Below are 27,464 nucleotides of genomic sequence, written 5' to 3'. Positions count from 1 at the left end.
GAACCTATTATTTTAGATACAAGGGTTAGATTCATCCCTAGTATAGTATCCACTGATTTGTTTTCAAATAGGTTGAAACTTAATGGGTAAAAATAGGTACTATTTCCTGGAAAGGTTCTTTCAGATACTTTCTACTTCACATTCCCTTTTTGGAGACATTTTTCTGCATTTTGTTTTGTATTTTGCAATTACTGATATCCTCTCTGTCCTTTTGTCTCTGCTCAACACATTTTCAGGGGTGTAGAAATTACTGTGGTTCTTCAAATGTCTCCTTAAATGTGCTGAAAATGTTATCAGCAAATAGAGAAAAGGCTTTGTTATTTCTGCTGCACTTCCTCTGTTGATTGACTGTGCCAAGACAAAGTGCATAATATAAGAAAGTCATCATCTGCAAACACGAATGTTTGGGCCAGATCGTCTCTGCTCATATGAAGTGCCAAATCTTCACTCTCTTCAGGAGAATTCCATCTCTCCACAAGTTCTGAAAGTACAGTTTCTGTTAAATTTCTCAGCTTTAGAGCACCCATCTGACAAACTCCGTCTAAGCAGCTAATAACAATTTTTAAACAATTCCACAGTTTGCAGTGGATTATTTCACAAAATACTTAATTATTCTTAATTAAAACTCCAGTTGATTGTATTTTTGGTGCCCTAGCTGTTCAAATAATCTTGGGCTCTACATTCTTCTCTTTATTTATTTTCACTTGTAAGTAGCCTGCATTATTGCAAAAGCCTTTATCTGTGTAATTAGTTTTACATGGATTTTGTAATGAAAACTGCATGTGAAAAATGGAATGGTAAATGTTCTTGGTTATGTTCCCCAAAATGACACCAGTAACATCGAAGCAGTAAAAATATCAACACCACACTATTAATGGAGCTTAAGGACCCTCTGTGACCAGCAGATGCAAGCAATGGGTCCAGGAAATTGTGAAGGGCATTACAGCATGTGATACTTCCAACTATATCTCAACCTCTATCTCAAAGGTTGTAATTTTACCCTTACTCTTTTATCTGGGAGGCTATTTGAGAAACTCATAGGCTTATTGAAACTTCCCTTCTTTACAGCCTTGAGGAATGTGTGGCATGTGTACTGCCTTCCCCCCTGCCCATGCTGTTGTTGCTCTTTAAATTAAATAACACTTCTCTCACCTGGAAGCATCTTCCTCAAGGCATTTCTAGCCAGCAGCTACATACTTACATAGCTCTTCTATTACTGGGCTAAACCACTTAGCTCCGTTAGTATCTTTGGAAGGAGAATCTCCATGTCTCCTGAGTTCTACTGAAAATCTCCATCCTACAGCCTCACTTGCCTTTTTCATTATGTTACTTGTTTAGTCATTTGCTCATTGACAACTTCAGTCTTCATTTGTCACTACTGGATCGTCTCCCAGGTTACATTTGAATTTTCTGCCCGAGGCCTTGCTGCTTACCCCATTTCTTTGGCTCCCATCTTCAAGATGCTCACTTTGTATAGTTTCACTGCTCTTCTTTACTGGCAGTACAAGAACATGCAGGTAGTCTTCTACCTGGATGACAGTGGTCAAGAGCTATGAAAAGACAACAGAAGCCCCAGGGTGGATCCTGAAGGCTGTCACTGCTAATCTCAACTGATTTGATACATCCCTTCTTAATGGCACTTGCCTGTTATTAGTCCTCCTTTAGCTGTTTTTTTTTAACCACTAAAAAAGTCTTATTTCTCAGATTCCTTAATAACATATAACACGGTGTCAAATGCAGTCCTATAGTCCTGAAAGATGAGATCTATTACACTTCATCTGTTCACAAAATCACTTACCTCATCTAAGAAAACTATGTGGATGATTTGTGTGGTGTCCTTTTGGGAAATTGCTGTTGCATTTTATCCCATTTTTCATTTACCTCTGTGTCCTTATATATTGTCTCTCTCAAAATGTATTTTAAGGCCTTTCATACTAATGAGATCCAACAAAATAGCTTGTAATTTCCCAACTGCCATCTCCTCTTATTTTTCTTCACAGATTTTTTGTAAGTAAAGAAACCATATCTGCTATTTTTCAGTTTCCCTCCCAACTGGATGGTGCTATTAAAAATATTTGTCACTGGACTAGCATTATATGTGAACAAAATTTTAAAAAGGGTGAGTTAGTGATTAATCAGACTTCAAGCTTGATGCATTTAACTTTTTGAATCAAGTTTTTTGTTAGCTGTGGGAGTTTCTATTTGCATACCCACATTCTCATTATTCACCATAACTTTGTCTCTAAATTTAACCTAAAAGTTTCTGATTGAAAACTGCGGAAAAATATTTATTGAAGGCCTTCCTTGTGTTGTCCTTAATCTTTTCCCCATCCTTCTTCTGCAGTGGCACATCATTTCTCCTTGTGGAGTTTTTTGTTTGTTTTGTTTTTTTGTTTTCTGGGTGGTTTTGTTTGTTTGTTTGTTTATATGACCAAAGAGCCTTCTACTATATGTTGTCATATTCTTTTCAGGACAGAACTCAGTGAAGTTCTTGGGAGTTCAAACTTTATCTTAGTATTTTTTGACTTCTTAGATGTTTCTAGTTTGTGGACAGTACCTTTGGCATTCTGTGTGGACTCTGCTTATTTTCGGAGCAGAGTGGGACTTTTTTACAAAGTCCCACTAGTTGCTGGATGTAGCTTTGTAAAAGCTTGTTGAATTTACCGTTCTTTTTCTGTATTACAGAATAGACGTAACTTAAAAGAGCTTAAATGCAAATTTTAGTATTTTATTTCATTTTACAGTGCTTTACTATGTAAGCACAATTCTTAAGTTCCTATGCCTACCTTTCTTCTCTCTTGTAGAAATAATCCTTCTCATGTCATAATCAAAGCTATGAAGATGATGTGTGTGAGAAACAGATCAGGGTCTACATTCCTTGAAGTACTTTCACCACGCGCAGCATTTTTTCACAGCGGTGGCTTTTTTAACTGTTTAAGAGATACGCATACAGTATCAAAAGAAATGCAAAATATTTTGGAAGATGAAACTGCTTGGAAATCGAAGGATGCATGGATTTGTTCAGGTGCCCAGTATTTCTCTAACAGCCTTTTTGCCACTTGACTCATGTTTTATTTCTGTCTTTTAAGTATTAGATTTTCTTTTGTCGCACTGGTGATTTGCAAATATACAAGTACTGTAGTGAGCGCTCAGGAAAGTGGTCTTTCACAGAACTAAATTGTTGCATGGAAAAAGTTCCTTGGTAACTACTTATTACTGGGATTTTTGTCAGGTCTCAAGATACGTCATGGCTATGTTGCAATAACACTAGAAAAGCATATTCAGCTGCAGACTGTGCCCCAAAGAGCTTGCAACTAAAATACATTTAAGGCCAAAGGAAGCAAACATTCTTTTCATGGTTACTGTGAAATGTGGGGAAATAAGCCAGTGTCACTCCTCTGGGGCATGTCCAGTAGCTGCATCCAGTCCCCTTGACTTCTCAATCTTTCTCTCACTTGCAGGAAGGTTTTTCCCTTTTTCATCTACTAGAGTCATTATCAGGAGTAGGAAATTACAGTAGGATATTGGGAATGAAAGGAGACAAAATTTCATTTATTTTCCCGCTGTTTCACTTACTTTAATAATCTGTCACTATATACAAAGCAATTGGTAAAAGGGGGAAGCATGATATGTTCTCTACTGGTGCCATTGCAATTTTTAGCCAATCCAGTAGGATTATTCTTTAGCCATTAATCTCTTACAGGGAGGAGGCAGTGGACGGGTCAGAACCCAATTTGTCTGTTAATTTACAATTTTTGAGCAAAACGCATAAGCTCACTGAACAAAGAAGTAGATGACAAAGCAGAAAATATTTTTTGGTATTTAGAAAGCTTCCTCTTGAATTGAGTCTATTCATAAGTAATATGACACATAATTCTGAGAAGATATTAGAAAGTCTCAATAGATTTAGATTTTCAGATTAGCTGGTGAGCTGCACAAATGTGACCTGAATTATGACTCTCCTGTGGTTTCTATTTATAAATACTTTTTCCAATACAAATAAATTATAAAATAAATTTAAAGTAATAGTTAATGAGAAAAGAAATTTTTTTAATCTCATGGACACAGGTACTTTGAATAGTGTAAATTTTTGCTGTGAGAATGGAAAAAAAAGTCTTCAAATCTCTTTTGTGTATAAATACATCCATTTACTTCAGTAGCATCTGTGAATCCAAAGTTGACCAATAAAACTCAGCTGGAATGTCACTTCTCTGTGTGTCAGAAAGATTCAGGAGGGGTTAGTAAGGAATCTCTGTGTGTTTCAGTACTTACCTGCTGTGTGATCTTCACATCAAGACAGGATCCTTGGTTATAGGAAAGAAAAGAAAGCAGAATTTTGTTTTATAGAGTGTCATCTCCTGTATGTACAGAGCTATTACTTCCCTCTCTGGCAGTGAAACCATGTACTATATTTAGGAAGAAAGAAATAGTACTTGGTACTAACTGTACTTAGGGAGAAACACTTAACTGTCAGGCTTGTGAGATACTGGAACAGGTTTTCCAGGGAGGTTATGGATGCCCCAACCCTGACAGTGTTCAAGGTCAGGTTGGATAAGGCCTTGAGCAACCTGGTCTATTGAGAGGTGTCCCTGACCGTGTAAGGGGAGTTGGGACTAGATGGTCTTTAACGTCCCTTCCACCCCTTAACATTCTATGATTCTATGAATCATTCTATGATTTTATGATTTGCAAAACGAAGAGCAACAAATCTTATCAAGGTGCTTGCATAATGTTAAGGAATTTTAAGGAAAATCTGATCAAGATGGTACTAAAACTATGAATGGAATTTCAGATACCAGCATGATGTTGCAGAGAGCACTACAAGAAGGCTCACCCAACTTTACTTTTACTCACCCGACAAATCTTGTGCTCAGTAATTCATTTTAACAACAACAAAAAGTACTAATAATTTTATCACTGATAGCGTTTTTTCCCCCAGTCTCTGTTCTGAAACAGTCAACACATATTTCTGTTCCCTTTTTCTGATTGTTTGGGGTTTTTTTTCAGGGAAGAAAAAGGTATTCAAACAATTGGAAATTTTTCCATCAAGAATGTGGAGATAATAGATTAAATGGGGATGTTAAAACACAGTAATGGAAATCTGCCCCTTCTAGTATATGTGCTGGTTTTCTGAGCAAAATTTTCAGAAAACGGGATCTTAGCCTTAGGATTTGTACTCTTCCATGAACTTTTCAGGAAAGCAATTTTGCTACATGAAGGACAATCCCTTTGTTAACAGCCTTTTAGAGTGATGTGTGTTGATTTAAAATTCAGAGAGACAAAAATAACTGGTTTAATTTTTGGATGTGTAAAATGTAGAGATCACTAGTTGAATAAACATACCATTTCTTGTAATGCTTATTTGTTAGAAATAAAGCATATTTTTTACTTGGCTTATATGTCTGTGTTGATTTTTCTTATCTCTGGAGCAAGAGCTGCAATACAGATAGCATGGCATAGCTATTTACTCAGCAGTCATCCAAACAAACTGACCTGATTAAGGTGAAAATTTCTCATTGCAACAGTGTGTTAAAATTGGTGTGTTAAAATATTTGTAGTGAAAGGCATGTTCCTTTTGCAGGTTTTTTTTAATAAAAAATCCCAAAATGGTCAACGACAAAATCATACATTTTTTAATTTTAAAAAGGCTCCATAATGCCTTCTGAGTATTACAATTTAGATACTTCTTGTTCCTGTTCTGCTTAGGGGCTTGTTTTCCTGTTTGGACCTAGTCTTCCATGACATGCCACTATCTCTGCTTTATGATTATGGACATAGTGTGTTCTCTGATGAATTGAGGGAAATACAGTCTAATAATGTAGCTACACAAGGGAATGAGAATATGAATCACTCAAACTTTAACATCTGTGAGGGCCAGAAGCTTGTATTTAACACTCCCGTGGAAAATTTAATTCTTTTCTGCAAGGGGAAAAATCGCACAAATATTTTTAATTCCCTCCGGACACCTAGTTCTTATTAACAGTTGAATATGTAGGGTGACTTCTGTAAAATTCTATGCAGAAACATAGTGTTGTGAGTGAAAGGCTCCATCTGAATTTTTGTACAAATGATTTCTTCTGACAGGTGGCAGAGAAGGGTGATGGTGAGTTAAGAACATGTTGGGCTATTGGTATTCTTCAGTCATACTCTATTTGTACAGAGAACTTTTTTGTTGATGTCTCTATTAATCCTTTCTCTTAGTTTGGAGCATTTGAGACAGAAAGCATTTTTTTACACAAGTGTTGTGCAAATGGCATGGCCCACACAGCTAAAGTACATCTGTGTCAGCTTGGCATCAATCACTGTCTGTGGCTCCAGGATAGGTATCTTTAAGCATCGAGCAACAAGCAGGAGTTGTATTTCAAAGCCTTGAAACCAGCAGCTGGTTTGAAAGCTCTCCAGTTTGGATAGAATGTTCTCGGCTTAGATTGCTTAATCAATGCTCTGTTTTCACTTCATTGGCAAAAAATAATACAAAAAGAAAGCTTCTCTATTAACAAATCATTTGTCATTTCCAAGCTGGCTGCAGAGGTCTGTGAAGTCGTGTCTACTGAGTTGCTAAATCTTTATGCCTCCTCCTCTTTGGAGAGTCATTAAGCTTAGAAGCATTACCCTCTACAGGGCTGATCAGGATGGCTTGTTTTAAAACATGTCAAAAATGTTGGACAGCAGCTTGTTAAAAACTTCCACATTATGGATCTTTCAGATTGACTGGCCATAAATTTATGCCAGTTCTTTTATTATTTTTAGCACAAGTTGAAAAGATGCTTACACATCGTAATTAAGACTTTAGGCTGGGGTTGGCACAAGCATCTAGTCCATCTAAGCTCTTCCAATTTTTCTTCATATTAATACAAAATATTTTTTACTGTCTGTCTATTTCTTAGAAATCTTGGTAACTGTTACTCAGTGCAGCTACAAGACTTTGCCCAGAGAAGCTGTGAATGCCCCATCCCTGGAAGTGTTCAAGGCCAGGTTGGATGGAGCTCTGAGCAACCTGATCTAATGGAAGGTGTCCCTGTCCACGGCAGGGGGGTTGGAACTACATGATCTTTAAGGTCCCTTCCAATCCAAGCCATTCTATGGTTCTGTGATTTTATGACTGTTGAGAAACTGCTTTTCAGAAAGTCTGTTTGCCCACGTCTTCATTGTCTTCAGCTCAAGTGTCACTGCTCCTAAAAACTGCAGTTGACCTAAAGCTCTGCAAGAGACTATTAACTGCAACCTAGCCCTGCAGACCAACACTTCAGACCAAACCTGTTTGCCAGGGATTTGTGTCCAAACACAGAGCAAGTGATGAGTGTGTGCATATACTTGTGTCCACCCTGACTTCCATCAGGTGACCTTCAGTGCATTCTATTTGTACCCTGGTGTGTCATCTGCTTTAAGACAGTGAGCGACCTGGGGCTTGGAGCGGGTATGGAGCAGGTACATGTTTCAGCTGACAAGGTCTCTGGCAAAGGGGCAGGTGGGGGCAGCCTGTGGAAAATCTCTGTGCCAGAATTCACTTCACTTTGGTGAACAGGAGATGGAGGAGAGGAGAGCAACCCTCCTCCTTTACTCCCTTTCAGGGGAGTTAGTCCCTATCGGAGAGAAAGAAGGGCTGTCTCTGCCCACAGGAAGAGCTTTTTGGCTCTCTGCCTTTGTATGCACCATGTGAGGGTGTGAGCTATGTCTTTCATCCTCTCCATTATACCACAAAGACAGGCTCTCCTCTCCTATAACTGGGTTTTCAGAGCTCAGCAAAGGTGCAGACCCATGTTTTGCTAGAAAATGACTTGACATTTTGTTAGTGCCAGAGAGAATTGGACTCTAGTATCCAAAAGCTGATCTTAGGTCTTTTTTTTGAAGACTACACTCCAAATTAAATAATTTTGTTGTCTGACCAATTCGCAGTGAAGAACTACATCTCTATTTCCTGTCTTGTATGTTGTAAGTGCAATTTGATTATATTATGTTTATTGTACTTTGAACTTTAAGTTTCCAGGAAAAGAAAGGAAGAAAAAATAGGAGGAAGATTGTGAGATAAATGACATCATATAATTCACTCTGGTTTAATTGGTGACTTTCGGATTTTGAGCATTTCTTAATTTGATTTGCAGGTGATGATCTGCTGACAGAATAAATAAATCATAGATAGTACTGAGACTGCTCAGCCATTTGCTGTGGTATCACTTCTACATAAGGTACCTGTATCCCTCTCTTTCTTCGAGTATGTTCTCTCTTGTATAATCTTCTGTGTTAGGAGTTTTATGCACAATGAGTGAAATGAGTTCTGAAAAGTCCATCTCTGGACTAGATCCTAGGTTTTGTTGTCAGAACTGGAAGCTATAGTCAGGAAACTTAGTTGTATTCTTGTAGAACATATGAAAGGTTTAGTAAGGCTGTGGAGTGTAGTAAATACGACAGAACTAAATTACAGGTGTCACTAACTGTAGTTTTTATTGCCTTTGTCCCCATGAAGTGGATTGTGTTTGCACAGTGTGTAAAATTTTTCTACTTGTCTGATAACCTCAAATTAAATTTTTAAATACTGGCACTTGTATTTGCAATTTATGACTTTCGAAGTGATGTCAGTTCCTCTAAATAATTAAAAAAGACCCTCTTGTCCAATATTAAAAACAAACAAACAAAAAGCCATAAATAATTCTGACAACTAACCTTTGGAATGGAGACCTAATTAGTTCTTATTGAGCTTGGTCCAGAGATCATTGAAGTAATTTGGAGTCTTTCCATTAAAGTTAATTGACTTTAGAGCAAAACTCTTTCTCAGACACACTGGTTTAGCAACATAGCAAATAGTCACCCTGTCACCCATCAGCAACATCACCTACAGACAGGGTGTGTTAGCTGTTCTATTTGACCTTGTTTCTGGAAAAGATATTGCCTAAATTGATGATGCCCCTGTGGGCATATAGAGGATGTAGAAAAACCTTTGTGCCCTGGGTACCTGTTTATTTGGCAGTCACCAAAGCCTGCAGGTTGCACTCATTCCAGTGTCACTGTCAGGCTTTCGTCAGAAGTGTCAACATTAACAAGATTTTAAACTGTGGGCGAATATAGAACATCATTTGATCCTGGTGAAGAACTGTTTGCCTCAGCACTTGTGGGATAATGTAGAGTAAGCAGCAAATCATTGATGAATCTGTAATGCAACACTACTCCCAGGAGTGCTCAGGCAAAATTGCTGCAAAGAAGAAGGAAAGACACCAAAAGTGATTAAATGCAGTGAAGGATTTTAAACATAAAGGAAAAAAAGAAAAAAGAATACAGAATTATGAGGATAACCCTTTCATTCTGGCTTAATAAAGACCATAAGGAACCCACAGATGCTGAATGTTTGCTGAACCTTAATTGGTCTGGAATCATCCTTTTATGGATGTTTCTCTAGTTTTATGCCTGTGGTAATGTTGACCTCTGGCTACTAGCTACAAGTTTTTAGTGAAACTTTTACACATTCTACCAGGCCATTAATTCTCATCACTGTTAAACACCTTATTTGCTTTTGTTGTTCATAGAGATAATTAATAAACATAGGTAAAAATATGCATTGATAGAGCAAGGTATTTAATATTTCTTTGTACATTTAAAACGCAGAAATTCTCTGACAATGTTCTGCAATACTTAATGGAGATTAGAGAACCTCAGTGGACTTGCATTGTCAAAATGGTACATCATATCTGCCAACACAGACAGTTGGCCATTAACCTAGCATTTCAGTGGATGCTTCCTTGTTCCCCATCTCTGTTTTGTCTTGTATCTGGCTGCCATAGTTCTAATATAGATCCAGTGGGGTCAGTGCAGGTTCTTCCACTGTCATAGCTGGGACTTGTATTGAAAGCCTTGGTACTTGGGAGATCCCTGTTCAGTTTCCATCTCTGTGGTGTATTTCCACTGGGAATATAAGTAAGTCACTCTTTGCCCAGGGTTGACAGAGGTACTTTCTTATGCTTGAATAGTCTGCTTTGTGACATAAGTTTGTTTGCTGCTAAATTGCTGTACCTAGGGAGTAGGGTTCAAATTCCATTTAGTGCCCCAGGTTACTTAATGTAGCAATTTAATTTAGACAGTTTCAAATAATGACATCAAGAGAAAAAAACCCCACCTCCCTATCACATTAATTATCCTCAGAGTAATCCACTCCCTTTGCAAATTTATTTGAGAAACTAGGCAAGGTTATACTGCAGTATTAAATACAGTCATCTGTTTGGGTGAAAGTATTTGCAAAGCTCCAGCTTATACTCTTATGAAGTTTAGATTAGAGTATGCATTCCACCTACTGATACAAAAATGCTGAGTTAATGCACCAAAAATAAATATTTATTTAAAGAAAACAAGGAGCCTTTAAGTGAGCATTCTGAAAATTTCAATGCAGTTTTGCAGTCTATTCTGTTGCGTGATTCGTGCTTGAAGTATTGTTTTCTACTTTATTTTAAATATACTTCTCTATTGTTGGAAATTAAGACACCTTTACTTTGCACTGGCTGATAGTTTTGGAGGTAGATGGAGGTGGTTGTTAGTCTTTTATGATTTGCAGCAGTGGGGATGTCCCTTCAGACTGTATTGGCCTAAAATGATGTAAGATCTGTTTAAGATCATACATCTAAAATGGTGTAAGGAGCTTCATGTTTATATTCAGGCCAGTGGACATCCAAAAGAATTTGTCTCCCAGGTACCATCAGAAAAGTGGTGGGCAGTGTGGATGGGCTTGGCAATGAAGCCCTGCCTGTTCCATGACAAAAGGGCCCCACAAGGCTTTTCAAGTCTGCAATAAAGCACAAGATCAAGGGATTAGGCAGGAAGGAAGAGGAGAATCTACTCTTTTTTTTTATCTGAACTCACAAAAAAAAAAAAGAAACATTCTCTCTCAGGCATAACCAAAATGGAAGGCAATGTCTTACCGACAGAGGAACATATATTTAGCACCATGATTTATTGAAAGTGTGTGTGCTTGTTTCCTGAGAAATACATAGAGCCTTTTGATAACACTAGATGATAGCAATCTGCTCTGTAGGCAGATGTGCATATAATAAATGTGCCTGAGGCATATTGGCCCACATTGGGTGAATTCTTTTTTTGTTTATCTTACTACATGGTTTAGTTTTATTATATTGACTGCTGAGAACAATGTCTGCTTAATGTTGGAAATCACTACCTTATTTATAGGTATGCAGATTTTAATAATGCAGTAACAGTAATGATTTTTTTCTAAGTGTATGATAAAAATAGTGTCAGTATTTTCCTGTGGTTGAAAATACTTTAAAATTGGTGGACTGGTCAAACTAATTTTGAAATAATCTATTTTTGCTGTTGTTCCAGATGATGTAAATTAATAGAAAATGGACTCAGAATCTGGCTAGACAATGCTTTTGCTTTTTTGAGAGTTTATGCATTATGTTTAGGAGTCTTGCTCTATCCTCTCAGCTGAGATTTAGATGGGATCATTTTCTTTGAAATTTTGTTATTAAGGTTCCAGATCAATACAGGACTCATGTTTGCATGTTTTCAAGTACACAGGTAGTCCGTCTGAAATCAGCAAATAAAGTTCTGACTGAATTGATGTCAATACCAGAACTCCCAGTCACTTCAGAGAGGCCAGACCTAATCACGTTTTTCAACTGAGTAATTTTGGGGCAGGGAGAGGGAGGATTTTTCTGGTTTTTTAACAGTGAATGAAGGATAGTCTTATTTTAAGATTTTAGATACAGTGCAGATATCCACAGAGAACTGTCCAACATAATTATTTCAGTTTTGTAAAAATCTTCTTGTTTAGTAATTCCCATTCTTTATTTTGTCCTGCCTTTTACATTATATATTAATGTTAACTATGTTACTATGATGACATAAAAATGTAATCTAAAATGGTTCAGACAGCATTTAGATACAATTGATGCAAAGATTCTAACTATATCAAACTTTAACCATTCAATTATATAAAAATAAATTGTTTTGTGATTACCAAAATGCTTTTGGTTTAGATTCCTGAATATCTTTTCTTCAACACGTCTGTTTAATGGGAAATTCTGAAGGAGTGACATTCTTTCTGATTTAGAGCATAATCAAATTTTGAAGTGTCAGGGTTTCCTGCAGAACAGAAATTTCAATTTTGACCACCTTTCAGTGCAGTGAGTACTTAGTTCACTGCGACTGTTTGCTGACCCAATGAAAAGCTGGATGCTAAAGTGCTGTTCAAATGTGGAGCTTAGCTGGCTAATGCTATCCCTGATCAAAATAATGTGAACATATGATCATACTGCTGGATAAATACATTGTCTGTTGTGCCTTGTTTTATCAGAAGATAATGAGTCATTTTATGTTTGCTCTTACTCAGACACTCCTCCCCATTTCTGGTTGACAAGATTTTTAAATAGAACCCAAGCTTTTGTAGAAAATAAAATGTTTATTTTACCTTCCCTCTGCACTCGGAAAACAACTTCATAACATACAGTCAGAAATAAGCCATAGCCACAAGTAGGTCCCATAGCCACAAATAAGTCATAGTTTTACTATTAAAAGCTTTTGCAATAGATTGATGCACAGTATAACCTCTTTTATTGAACCTTTTATTAATTTCTACTTATTTCTTAATTTCTTGGCAGAGCACAATATACTAACAACAACTCTTTATCCACTTACCTGGTAACTTTACCTACAGAGCCACAGTGTTGTTTATTTTCAGCTGTACTGGTAATGGTCTGAGATTGACACCGTCTTTACACTATTTTATACAAATATAGTGTCCTCTGTTTAAGAGGAATGGGTCCCAATTTATACATGTGACTGCAAAAAACGGCTTTTTGACATTTTCTCACATATTTAAAGTGCTGAACTCTTGGGTAATACAAATGCCTGTCTAGTGGTAATATCCTCGAAATGTTTCTGCTTGTTTCCTAAAATATCTACCTTATCAGAAGTGTTGTTCACACAGTCATGGAGTCCTTTGTTCAAACAGGGCTGACTATGGTGTAGTAATTATCCCTAGCTGTTTGATGGGGATCTTTCACACACAGGCTGAGTGACAACTAGGCACATAAACCTTCTTCCACTGTTGTAATGGACCTGGAAAATCTGCTAAGCCCTGGAGGACAAGGAAGGTCAAGAAGAGGCAGGATATAAAAAATAATATCAACACATTTTAAGTGTAAGCAAATATAATCAGATTTTGCATTTAAATGAAATTTTATATACTCACAGGAGGCATCATCTAGTGGTTAAAGTATAGAATTGGGAGCTGAATGATGCTGCTTCTATTCTTGGCCATGCTGCTGCAGGTTTTGTTCGAAATAGAGAAGAGCAGAGGTCAAAAATATACCTGTATAAAAGAGCTTTCCGTTTTTAATAATAGCATGAGATAAGACCATATCCGAAAGCATTGCAGAGAAACAGAGCTTTGATTGTAGATAAGATTTTTATGAAAACCAGCTCAGAATTTCAAAAAAGGGACAGATCAGAGTTAAATGAGAATGGATATGGAAGGAAAGTCATACTCAGTCTGAAATCATGTGAAGAGAGGTATGTAAGTGTAATCTGAGGTCGGCAAATGTAGAAAGCACCAAGGGTAGTAAAGGCACAATAATTAGTTAAAGGGTCCATCTAATACACCCATGAAATTTCGGTAGCTGTCTGGCAAAGGATATTAAAAGCCTCCTTTAGTTTGAATGTAAAATTACTTATAGAGAGAGATTGTGCAAAGTTCAGGGTAGAATTCATGGTGTTCACAGGGTTTATGTCTGCAGTTTGAATGGGAATGGATTCAGACGAGTTCATGCCCAGCTCTGCTTAGCTGCACAGGTAAGGTGCACATGTGAAACTGCCATCTAAAAAAACCAGTGCTTAACTGAGACAGCTTGGAAGGTATGCAGAGCTTTGTCTGCATATTCTTTCTCCTTGCACACCTTCATGCCATCACTAGATTTCTTCACCATTCCAGGATCCAGGATCTTATTGAGCAGTTTAGCTATTAATTTACAAAGCTTGAATTAATGTGTGGTAGATTTCTCTTCTGTTCGTATCGTGCTGCTCTGTGCTCTAGATTTGGAAGCTGGTGGTGCTTGGACATTCTGAAAATGTGAAGTTATTTATTTCCAAGATAAGAAAATATATGGGTCTTTGCAATCACAAATGGGCAGAACCACTTTTCTCTGAATATCAAGTGTAGTCTAAGCATCTAATGTTAAAAGGTTCCTGATGTGCCTTTTATCTTGCTCCTCTACACGCCCACTATGTCTCCAGCCTTGAGGCTCTGAGCATTGCATCAGGCCTTGCACCGCAGACCTGTCGGGATTTCAAACTTAGAAATGGATGGCTCACTTGCAAGACTCAGTGTTACAAATATTCTTTGAGCATGATGACACCCTCAGTCAGCTCTAGTGGCATTCATCCAGTACTTGGGAGATCCCACTTCAAATTCCACCTCTGCCTGGGTAGATATGAGTTTGTATTTTCTGCCTCACAGGAGAAGCACCTTAAATAGCAGGCTATAAGAGTAAGCTTTGAGAAAGAGTGATGGGACATGGAGTCAAAATTATCCTTCCCTTGGGTCAAGCAGTTCCAATTTCTATGACATGATTAAATGTTCTTTGGACTGGGGGGGGGGTGGAGTCGAGGGAGGAGGCAGGAGGAGAATGAATTGTACCAAGGGATAAAGAAGAAGGAGCCAAACATTTTCAGATATTTGAAGGATTTGAAACTGGAATTTGGGATTCCATGTGAGAGCTCCAAGAACGTTGTAGACATCTTATCTGTATTTCGTGAGTAAGGGATGGCTTAAGTATCCATCTTCAGGAGATGGTTCATAACTATGAATTACAGAAGTGCCAGCTGCAGTTCAGAATAACACCTATGTTGGGGAGGATGGGGAAAAGAGGAGGGCATCTCCATCTCCAGCAGCACCACTCTTCCAGCTTCTTCAGATTGACCTTCCATACGTCCTGTACTGAGGCACCTGACTGTCCCCATGCATTAGCTGGTAGCACATCAGTATCCAAGTCAGGATATGGATTGTAAAGTATCAAAACATCAAGGTAGTCCATTATACTTTATACATCAAGAATCTCAGTGGTACCTGTAAACCTCTTTGTAAAGCTCTTTAAAATCTCCAAATGAAAAATGAAATAGCAATAGTTTTTCTATTCAGAATGGATTAAAAATCTAAGAGAGGCAAGGTTTTAGAGGAGATATTATCTTTTATTAGATCAACTGCAATACTTGAAAGAAGCAGGCCACCTTTCAGGCATGAACCTCTTCTTTGTAATCTTGATTGTCACTCATTACCACAAGGGGTTGCAAAGTCAACCTCCCAGTTTGACTCTATCTTTGCATGCTTTTCTCATTTTATTGCAGGAAGTTATATTTTCCTTTATGTTGCTGATTTTGTGATTATTCTAGTAGTTAGTCATCTTGCCTGAAGTATAGTTTTCAGAAGCTGGACCGCATTACCTTTTACAGCTCCAGAGACTTTTTTGCAGCAGCAGAATACCCATCTGCTGTGTTCCATCTGGTTTCCACTTCTGCCTCTGCCACCTGAATGTAGAAAGCCAAAAAAAAATGGGTCCAGCATTTTGCATTTTAGCAGGCACACATGCAGGAAGTGTATTTAATGGTTAAATGTTTAATAGTTAATTAATAATTTTTTACAACTGGAGCTCTAAAAAGAATAGCTGAACAGCTTAATTTTTTGAAATTAAGTTACCCCAATGCACTTGGGTTCACGCTTAATAAAAAAGTTAGTTCCTTGAGGGTTAAAAAGAAGAAAGAAGCTGGGGACAGAGGGGAAAAATAATTACATTATTTTTTGCTATGTTTCGAAAATGAGTATTAGCTTTCTGTGGAAAATCAGTCTTCGTGTTCATCCACCTGCCCTTTTTTGGCTTAAAAGATTCTAATCTGATATCCAAGAGTTTCTGCAAATGCTCTTCAGAGATTATTAAACCCGTTTGTTTTGTTTTCTCTCTAAAATCTTCACTAGACTTTCAGGATTTGTAGATGGATATGCATTAAGGAGAAAGCAGAAGCTGGGTGTAAAAATGAAGTAGGTGTTCAATGAAGTTTGTCTGTAGCATTTACTCCAGTAAACTGAACACTCTGTTATGCTCTATTTAAAGATGTCTCTAAGAACCTGTTTAGTTTTGCATCTGTCCAAATTCAAGGCATTCTGAGAAGAGATTTTGTCTCCAGCTGAGTCCTAAGGCTGGAGTTCAGCTACTCAAGCACTAATGTAACTGTGTATTTTTTCATTGTAAACAGTTTTCCTAAATTTTTGGTAGATTTTTGTTATTTTCAGCTTCAAATGACAAGCAAATGTTCTCCCAATCCCCAAATGTTCAAGAATATATTGGCTATATCCATATGAGGCTAAACTGTGACAAGCTAACACCTGTACCACACACTATGGGTTTGGTGGGTTATTTATGGAGCAAAGCATCATTCATTGATATAAACGAGTAATGACACCCTGACCTGTTGTTTCCCCCCTTTCTTCTTGGTTCTTCTAATAAACATGGAAAATATAAGAAGAATTTCAGGAAGCTTTACTTTATGAGAGGAGACAAAGTTAAGAATTGTGATGATGAAAATTGTCAGCGAGAGTAGCTCATGAAAAGTCAATTGCTTGCGAGGCACTGGGAGCTTGGCAAGAAAGTATCAAACCAATAGCACATAATGGCTCCCTATTAAGACTATAGGTGCTTTGCAGAGTAACATTAATGAGCTCCTCTAAAACTTTGGGGAAGGTTAGACCAGTCTAAACTCACTTGCTGCTTTGGTTTAATTTAGACATACATTAATGTCTCTATAGTTGCTTGATGCTGCGGAGTAGAAGGAAACCTGATATAATTCACTAAATATGCTGTTGTGTTGTGTTAGCAAAACTATCAGAATTAATAAAACACTTTAAATATATAACAAAATTAGTTACAATTGCAAAATAAATTATAATACAGTAAATCAAAATAATAGCAAATGCAAATGAAGAAATAGTAAAGTGAAATATTGCATTTAAGAGTAAAAGATACTGAAACATTAACACTGGTTTGCATTTAAGAAATCACTAAAATGATGATTTAGGATTTGATGCAAAATTTATTGGCAAAGAATTGTTTCTGGATCAAGGCACGACCGTTTGTTCTAACATCAGTAAATTCATTGTGAAGAAGCATGAGTGTAGAAAATTTCCCTCTCCACCCATTCTTCTATCTTAACTCCTTTCAGAATTATAGATATGCTTCTGTATGTCACCAGGACATATTAAAATGTAGCACATTTCTTAAAAGCTATTCAGTTCCTTCTCTTTTATGCAGGTGCATGAAAAATGCTTTTGTTGGCTCAGGCATTGATAAAGTAATAGCAATTTCTGCAAGCTAAACTACTCAATTTCATTATTTATTTGGAGAAATTCTATGGAATGGAGCAGGGGGAGTGAAATTGGGGGAATTTATTGCAATTTAGAGTTGAAGAAAATGGTAATTAGTAGGAAATAAGAAAGAGAATGCAAAACTTTCCTATAGTTAGTTACTGGTAAGGTTTTGGGTATTTTTTATATGAATGTCCTTTCCTTCCCCTTAGTAGATGTTTTCAGTGCATGACCCATACCTATCTGAGAGTGTGAGAACCACTCTTAGGGTGTCTATAGAACTTTGCTAAGAAAATCAAGTCTACTGAGTAAATTTCAAGGAGCTGGGAGCAAAAAAAAGGTTGAAAACTAATGCTATATGATAGTACCAGTACAGAGTTAGGTAATTTTTTTCCAGTATCTTTATTAAGCTCTTAAAATCGTATCCTAAATACCTTGAAGTCAATAGGAGAACTGTTACTGGCTTTCATGAATCAGCATCTCAGTTTACTGGAGTTTTGTTTAAGTGTCTCTAATGTACACAGGAAGATGCTTGAATAAGTGATTGGAATTTCCTAGCTTGGTCATTTGGCAGACAAGGGTAGGGTGCTAGAGACTGGCCCTATTGAGTGTTGTACTGATGCTTTACCACTGACTGGCTGTATGACCTTTGCACACCGACCCACCCAATACAGTTAATTTATTATGAAGAGTCAGAAAATATAAAGAACCCATTTTTTTTCCTTTCAGAAGCCAGCAGCTGTGAAATTTAAAATAAAGCATCTTCAGCGATTCTTGGTCAGGGAAAGAGGCAGAATGCTGGAAGGCAGCAAAGCAGAGGTTTCTATGTCTGCAGACAGATCCACATGGCTGGTAGCTAAATAGAGAAAGAAGCTGCTTGTGAAGACACAAAAAGATTTTTCCTCTTAATAATAGTATATTCCTTCAAGTAGAATGGAATATAGAATAATTCCACAGAGGATGATGCTTTTACTGCAAGAACAGAGCTGAGTTTGGCCCATGAGGTGCAGAAATCTTTTGCCTTTTCCCTTATGGAAACTGCGATTCACAGGAAGACTTGGGGAGGAAAGAAATAAAATGTTAAGGAAAAAGAATATATAGGAGTGAGAGGCTGCCGTGGTAGTGACCAACCTTCTACTCCTTTAAGTTCTGATGTTTATTATGTTGTGTATTCTGGGTTTAATTATGGATCTGGACTGTCATGCTAATAAGGCTGCACAGTTTTGTCTTCTTCCTCTCTCTGAGGCAGAGCTAATTAAAATAAGCATTAATTAATATGTGCTTTGAGGTCCCTGAACTTTAGGTGATTAAAATATTCTAAATAATATAACTTATAGCACATGGATCACTATGAAATAGTTTAATGTCACTGACTGTAAAATGTGACCTATCTTAAATGCCGTACATAATAGGGAACAGAGCAGTTTGAATTGATCACCTTCATATCCCTGGAAGAGATCTGTTTAGCTGTCAGTCCCTAGACTCCATTCTCAAGCCAGCCATGGAGACATTATTGGCAGAAACTTTCTATCTTTGATCTCAGTACCTTTTTCTGACGCAAAGACTTTGCCTTATAGTCAGGTGCTTACCAACCTATTGCTAGTTTTGTATTTGCTCTAGAAAAGTTGGAGGTTTGAGTAAGGCATTTTTTTATGGCTTTGTGCTTTTCGGAGTCTATTTAACCCACAGCATCTTTGCCCTTTGTTATGGGTGATACATAAGAGATAATTAATTAAATATTGCAAACATTTTTACCAGCTTCACAATTTCTCTTTGCATCCATTACTGACTTTTTATGATGTTTATGATCAAGCATATGCAATGTCAGTAAAGTAGACAAGTAGACCTTTTGGTCTAGAATACTTATCTAGAATATGAATTCAGTGAGCAGTAAGTGTAACAGTGAATGTTAATAAAAGCAAGAGCCGAGACTACGTTAGTGCTAAATGGGGAAGTTCCTGGTCAAGCAGGACAGCTTTTAAATGATTGGCACGGTGGTGCCACCCTTACAGCCACCTCAGGGATGATGATGCCTTCTCCTTCACACCCCTGCTGAGAGGAGGAGGCTCGCCTCCCTAATGGGAGTGATATCCTTCAGATCTCCTTCAGACATGTTAGTAAGTTGGATAGTCCTCTCCTTTCAGGAAAAGGGTTAAAGATTTGCTTTTCGATATGACCTCTCTGCTCCAGTTTTCCACCCCCATGCCCTTCATGTACACAGTAAAAGCCTCCAGTTAGAAAGGACTCAAACCAAATCCCTTGGCTACTGAAAATTTTGAGTTTGTATCTAGATTTCTAGGCAACTGTTTGGTGCTGATTTGTTCTTATAATCACCATGGCAGCAATACTTAACTCATTTCATTAAAAAAAAGAAGCTTTTTAGACACTTTGTCTATGAAGCACTATGCCAAAAAAAAAAAAAAGATAATTTTTGTAATTTATTACATGACAACACAAAATTGGAAGCCTGCAATCAGTGGGAAGTAAAAGCTTTCAAAAATAAAGCTCCAAGGTGATAAGTTAAAATTGCTGGTTGTCACATCCATCCTACTGCTTTTATCCATAACTGCTCTGTTCCTTGTATAAAAGCCTGGATTTATTAGCAACCAGTGGAGGCCTTCAGACACCATAAGCCCTTGTGGCTCCCAGGTTAATGACTAGTATTAATTGATACCAATGTACAAATTTCTAAGGCCCCATACCAGTTGCTATGTTTTTGTCTCAGATGCATCTAAAAATCCAGTCTCTTGCTTGATTTAATGTCACTGTCTTCAGCACTGAGGATTATGCTAAGACAAAACCATTTACAGGTGTCATGAATAGCCATATTTGTATTTGACTGTAAAAAAGGTCAGTTTATTGCAGTGAAATGGGCCTTTGCTCAGGTTTCAAGGGGAAAAAGGGAGCTGATGCTTTGGTCTAGCCTCCTCTGTGAATTATTTCACATCTTGCAGAAATGAAAGAACTCTTTGATTGATCACTTATATAAAGGTTAAAGAACAAAGATACAACTTTCTAGACTTCTTTCTGGCTTAGTGGTATCTGTCTTGTCTTGTATTTGAAGTAGAGCCTGACTCTATATTGCTCCTCCAGAGCTCCTCTTCAGTGCTGTATTCACAGAACCCTTCTGGGAAGTGCTGAGACTGCCATGGGTACCATTTCCCTGCAGGTAATCCAATAAGTTGGTCCTGCCTACAGGCCACCTAAGGTTTGCAAAGAGCCACTTTCATGCTTTCTCCTCTGATGTCTCTCATGTTGAGGGACTACCCTCTACAAATATCCATCAACACCTACTCCATCATCACACTTCAAAACTATTTTCCTCTGTAGCTCCATTTGTGAGTTACCAGCAGAGTACATGGCAACATTGACAGCCAGTGGGCTGACACCATAACTTCCCACTGGCTAGGGCTGTCTCATACTGTTCTTCCCACTTGTGAAAGTCCTTGTCAAAGGATATAAAATCATAGAATCATAGAATCAGCTGGGTTGGAAGGGACCTTCGAGATCATCAAGTCCAACCCTTGATCCACTACCGCTGCAGTTACCAGACCATGGCACTAAGTGCCACATCCAGTCTCTTTTTAAAAATCTCCAGGGATGGAGAATTCAATACTTCCCTGGGCAGCCCATTCCAATGTCTGACCACCCTCTCTGTAAAGAAATTCTTTCTAATATCTAACCTAAACCTCCCCTGGCACAACTTGAGACCATGCCCTCTTGTCTTGCTGATAGTTGCCTGGGAAAAGAGATCAACCCCCACCTGGCTACGACCTCCTTTCAAGTAGTTGTAGAGAGTGAATATGGTAGATTCTAAAAATTTATAAGGGATGACTGAAGCTCATGAAAATAAATCCACTGAGCATTACAAAATACTTGAAGCCTACATTCAGAGAAATAAGGTCCTGAGCTAAAATCATTAAAGGCAGAGAGATTATTAGCAAGTTTCACATATGATTGTACTGTTCTTATGATTCAATAACCATCCATTTATGGCCATGCTTTGTGGAGTTTTTTTAGTCAAGACACCAGAATAAGAGATTGTCAATAGTTCCAGGAGCAAAAACTGTGTTCAGAGATCTCTTAATGTCAATTCTGTAAAAACAACGATGCTCTGCTGGAGTGGACAGACCTTTGGTCTAATGTACTGTAGTCATTCTTAGGTTTCCCTTTTATGTATCTAAAATGGGAATCAAAATCAGAGCATTTCTCTCTTTTATTGTTTTTCCTGTAGCACAAGTAAATTAGTTACACACACACACACACACACACACACACACAACATTGGAACAGTGGCACTCAGGGCAAAAAAACCCCAAACCTTAAGGTTTTACCCTTACCACCACATCCCAATGACAACACAGGTGCTCTGATAAGACGCGAGTTGGAGGATGTCAGTAACATCTTGAGCCACAATCTTCTCTTGGAGAGCTGTTGTTTGAATCAGAAGAGGGTGAAGCAGGTCCTAGTGCATCTTTTGCAGAGAATTTTGTGATGGTTTCCCTGTGATTTATCCAGTGGTACAGAGTGAGAGACTAAAACCCACTATGAGTTTTAGATATTTTGTTCAGTGCATTTTCTACCTGTAGAAATTTAATGGAATCATTTTCTGCCTTTGAAATACCAGATGCCATATTGATCTTTCTCTTATAAATGCAGTTATTATGGATTTTGATGCCTCTTTGCTTATAACAAGACACAGAGATTTGTTGTAGAGCATGTTTCTGTATATGTTTTATAAATGAACGTATTTTTGAGTGATGGAGATTGCTGTTCTATTTTGCATAGGTTTGAGCTACAAAAACAGTATTTACAGGAGGAAAAATTTTTGAACATTTGAACCTCAGAAGGTACAGAAGAGGTTTTTATTCAACAGTTAATTTCTCCTTTACCTGCATTCTTTTATGTGGAACTACAAAGTTAATCTGTCTGTCTGAATACTCAAACAGCTACAGGGGCTAATTTTACCTGTCTGTGGCCTCTTAAGGAGAAATACAAGTCCTCATTTACTGAATACTAGTATTCCCTTTATTGTAATTTTTTTTTGTTGTGTATACAAATATATTCTTTTACAAATTTCCCAGACCTCCATCTTCTCCCACCTCTTTTAAGCAGTATTTCCCAAGCTGGAGATGAAGAATTCCCTGTGTGGATTCACAGATGACGGCAGTATTACCATTTGATAAACAAATCCTCAAAGATAATTTAAGCACATGTTCTTCCGTTGCAGCTCACAGGAGGTTGGTGCCTGGTAGATTTTAGCCCTGGTGCGCTGGAGTGCTGGAAAAAAACTGAACCAGTATAGTTCACCACCAGCTCTATCACAAGGATCAGCTTGCAGCATCACATTCCCCTCATGTATCATATGTACCCACAACCTGCGCTGATCGCCTTGTGCCACTTCTCACACAGTCCAGACTGCTGCAAACATCTCACTGAAAACTACCAGTGACTCTCACTGTCTTTAATATATGCATAGTTGTAAACCTTCTCCAGCTCTGACCTCTCATCTGTTCAGAGCTCCAAGTTTATGTCATGTCCCACCAAAAACTTCTCTGCTGTCCCTTGGCATCCAACTCTGTGTTTGCTTTCACTGGACAGCCTCTCCTCTGGAGCTGTCCAGCTGAGGAGAAACAAGCATCCTTAGCATGCTCTGGTCACCATTTATTGTATTTAAATTAATTTATAGACAGTTAAATTAAAATTGAACCACAAGCTCTAATCTAGATATACTTAGAGACATGTTACCCAGATGGCACGTGCATTCTGTGTAAATGCATGTTGCTGATCAGTCCAAATCATTTTAATTAAATACAAACTCTGACCAAAGTACTTTTTATGTGCAGTTTTGTATGAACGACATTGCAGAAGAGCTAGTGCACCTGTAGCAACCGAAGGCTATACTACTGAATGATTCCTGTAAGGAATATACAGATGCTTAATTCCTTTGTTTTCTGTTTCTCTTTCCTCATTTTCACTCCCGCAGCTATCTTTGGGAACCTTCTGTTCTGTTATCTGTTCCATGTTGAAGATGATGCCCCTAAACTTGCCCAAAATCTGCAGTTTTCCTAAAGCACCTTTGACCCTGGGGAAGTGGGGAAAGCATTAAATCATATTCAAGTTCGGTGTCTTAGAGCTATCTACAGCCCTTTGAAAGGGTTGTCTCTGGAGTGGGTGCAAGGATGACATCCTTTGCCTCCTCTTCACCTCCTTGATGCGGCTGCCTTGGAGGCAGGCAGTGGACGGAGTGTGTGAGCAGGCTGTGAAAGCCGTACACTACTGTGCTGATCTTGCTAGGGCACATGCCCTGGAGGGCATTTCTCATCTGTACCAGCTAATGTGCTTTCAGGCTCACCCCTGAACAGAGGACATGTTTAGTTTTGAGAATATTTAAGCTTTGATCCTGTCCCTGCCAGACACTGTAGCCATGGTCTGTGTGACCTCAGACTAGTTACTTACTATTTTTGTGCATCTGTTCTTCTTTTGCAGTTAGCTGCAAGAATAGTCATTGAAGTATATGAAGTGCTCAAAAACTGTACTTCAATAGTCTGAACTTCAAAAAATCCCTTGCATGTTATTCCTTCCCTAAGTGAAAGCATTTGTTCTCCATGGGGGCCGGGTAACAGAAGGGCATCTATGGACAGGGTGGTAGCTTAGTCTTTTATGTTCTTTTATGTTCTTAAGAATTGGAATGGACATATATATGCTTTTTCAGTCAGAAGGACTTTGCACAAAATTTTCCCTGAATTAAAGAGTAATCAAAGACACAGAGAATACAGTAGGATGATTCTCTGGTATCTGGTTTCATCAGGCTGGTTTCATCTGCCTACATCCTTCACAAGCAAATGCAATAAAGCAGGAGGTCTGCGCAGAGCAGACAGGTACCAGACATGGTGTCTGCAGTTTCTTACTGACTTTGTTCCTTCACCAATGTGGTTCAGTGTGACCCATTTGATAGCAAATTCTGTAGTCAACTGTAGCGTAGATGCTTTAGTAAATGGCTATGCCTGAGCACCTGGCTCAGTACAGCCATAGCTACAACCTAACTTGCCTAAGCAGCAACTAAGCTAGAGCTAACATGTGCCCTGTGGGTAGGATTCTAGGTGTAATATTTGTATAGTGTAATAATTTGGTATAATTTTGTATGTGTCATAATTTGGCGTGTTCCCACACAATTCAGCCTATGTGGTTTTGCAAAAGTTACCAGCAGGGGTGTTGTTCTTGAGTGTATTGACTGTGCCTAGCTAAACACACAGCTTCAGTCAGAGTTGTAGCTGTACTACTACTGGGGAAGAAGAGACTGGGAACGCATACGCTGCCATCCCCCACCTGGGTGGGATGTTTCCACCTGATACGTGTTTCACATCCTAATCACCCTTGCCAGATTGGTGAAGGAAGCAGAACTTAGAGAATGGAATAAGCTGCCTTTTTTTTTTTTAATAAATTCTGTCTTCTTCCCTTATTCATGAATTTCCACAAGAAAAATCAACTACAGTCCCAACTTTTGGAATGGATCCAGATATCAAAGTTCAGTGGTGTAGTGGCAACTAAGTACTTTAGTTCAGTTTGAAGTTAGAGTAATTTAGCAAGAAGGGAATGTATTGCAAAGTGCTATTCAATCCCACACATACATTAGACAGCAAATGGTCTGTACGTTATTATTATTTAATTTCAAATTTCTGTCAGTCGTGCTGCGGGAACAATTTTTTCATATAGAGTATGTAATTCTGGAAGCAATAGTCAGTTCTTAGTACTAGAAGGAAGTAGCAGTGAACAGAACCTCCTGTACAGTGGCAAATTTAGGGCATCTCTAAATCTATCGTCAGTTCCATTCTTCATGAAACCATGTTACAGTTACATACCACAGACAACACCGACAGGGGCTTAACAGTGAATGTGGAAATCAGTTTCTGCAAAATTGAAGTTTACAAGCTGTATTTGCATTTTGGATCCATAGGCTGGCTGGGAGGAACTACATGGCAAGTGTTGCATGTGGCTGATGGCATATGGGAGGCTTGTTTTCTGTATGCCAGTGTGGCACACCAGTGTCCAACCCTATTTTCTGGTGCCCTCTGGGAACCAGCTTTAAGCCTGCCAAGCATTTTTACATACATTAGCAGATGCTTGTTCAGTCACACCTTTAAAATCTTATTTGAATTGTTGATTCTGCCCCACAATTTCCATGTGACTGTACAGCAGGGGTCCCAGACATAAAATGCATGCAATAACTGCTCAGTTCTCCAGGAAGCAATATTCAATGTCACGTCTCCATCCCATGGAGACATTGGTCTGAGGGTCACTATATCCATTAAGGGTACCACTAGATGAAACTTTTGTATCAGTCCATGTGTATAGCCACATCTTCCCTTGGTGCTATTTCATTTAATAAATTAGGGTGGTTTTAGTAACTGACTGCCTAGCTCTGCTTTGCAAATTGGTACCCAGAAAGCAGTGAAAAGACGGTGTTAAGTGCACAGGAGCAGGATGTGGATGCTGTTACACAAGCATCGTGTGCTGTTACACAAGGGCATTTCTATGGGAGAAGGACAGCTTGAATCACAACTGAATGAGAAGTGGAAAAAAAATGAAGGCCTGTTGTAATGACAGTGACAGTCTCCTTGTGCGTCCTCACCCTGCAGGACCAGGGAGGCAAAGGAGCCTGAACCGTCCGAATCGCAGCATCCCCGTTGGAGGATGTGGATGCGCAGCAGCAGGCACGTGCTGGTGGCTGCCCAGGGAGGACAGATGGCTGTGTAGAGCAAGGCCATGGGAGGACAGCACTGCCTGACAAGGCAGAGCTTCTGTCGGTGGCCTTTCTCCCAAACTGATGCCAGTCCTGCAGTGAAAGTGGCAGTTTTGCAGGTTTTCGTCTGTGTTGAGTGGAAGTTCTGGGCCAGCTTCCACTCTCATTTAGGAAAGACACACTTTTTGTTTAGGAATTAATGCCTGACTCAGTTTTGATTTTGTCTGTGGAGACGGATTTTCTCTGTGCTACCAAGCTAGATAATGAACTGCAGCCCTCTTACAGCATAAACTAGCTCTGCCTAAGGAGGAAATGCTTTCACAGGGGTGGGTTTGCTAAATACTGATGGCCAAGAATCACTAGCACAATCATTTTCACCTTGACCCAATGCTCCATCCTTCTGGGCTCCTGAAATAGCTGTGATGTTGATTAATTCATGCACTTTATGCATGTTTACCGTACAGCTGGAAAACAAGCAACAAGCAAGAATTTAATTTTCAGACTTTCTTTGGAGGTTGATGCAGAATTTGGACAGATTCTCCAGAAACACAGTGGTCGAGGTGATTGAATCCATCAAGCATAACAATGTGAAGAGATATCATGGGGATATGATGCAAACTTTCACAGTTCAGTGATGAGGACTGTCAGCAGAAGCCTCAAAATAAATGCTCGATTTGTTGAGATGGTGTGCTTTTTTGTGACCTCTTTCCAGAACTGAACATACACACTGGAAAAAGTCAAACAACCTCCAAAACTTTGCAAAGTCACAATGTATGAACTGATGGTAAAAGAAAGTGGAGGTTGACTAATAGAAGGCAAATTAAAATGTTTGGAAAATTCATAATGGATATAGAAATAAAAAAAAAAAAATATTTCCCAAAAGGTAATATATCTAAATCAGCATAAAACAAAAAACCACTAGCCTTTAGAATTTTGTCTGGTGGTGCAACCCCAGCTCAATGGAGTGTGAAAAATGACAACCCGTCCATGGCAACTGCAGGCCATTTCCACACCATGGTTTCTATGCTCTAGTAGGAACAAAGCTCGGTATCTCCAAGATACACAACTCCACAACTCTGGAGTAATCTCAGTGTTCAACCAGAGATATTGAGTGTGAAGAATTAAGGGAAGCTCCTTAAAATAAAGACCATATGAGACACTTACCCTAAAGCTGCAAGAGCCATTGAAATAATTGCTAGCTCCTTAACCTTTCAAGAAAAAATTATCTGAACTGTAAAAAATGGAGGATTAAAGAGTGAGAAGAGAGGAGAGAGAGAAAACTAGTAAGAGAAAGACACTTTTAATTTGCAACCTGCTCTCTTCATCAGAATTACTTTAAGATAATCAGGCAGATGCGGATGTTTCTTGGAA

The 27,464-nt window shown here is 38.4% G+C and overlaps 1 long non-coding RNA gene across 3 annotated transcripts in view; it reads left to right on the top strand.

The window, feature by feature from the left end:
• LOC135416857 (uncharacterized) overlaps positions 1 to 27,464 on the top strand; it is a 101,137-nt gene that overhangs the window by 11,342 nt on the left and 62,331 nt on the right. For all 3 annotated transcript variants that reach the window (XR_010431783.1, XR_010431785.1, XR_010431782.1), the window contains exon 2: positions 8,103 to 8,186. This is a non-coding gene — a long non-coding RNA (uncharacterized LOC135416857). The remainder of the gene's footprint in view (positions 1 to 8,102; positions 8,187 to 27,464) is intronic.

Source organism: Pseudopipra pipra, chromosome 1 (assembly GCF_036250125.1).
Source record: "Pseudopipra pipra isolate bDixPip1 chromosome 1, bDixPip1.hap1, whole genome shotgun sequence".
NCBI classification, from domain to species: Eukaryota; Metazoa; Chordata; class Aves; order Passeriformes; family Pipridae; genus Pseudopipra; species Pseudopipra pipra.
Note: the sequence above shows the minus strand (reverse complement) of the source record. Positions and strands in the feature narration are given on the sequence as shown.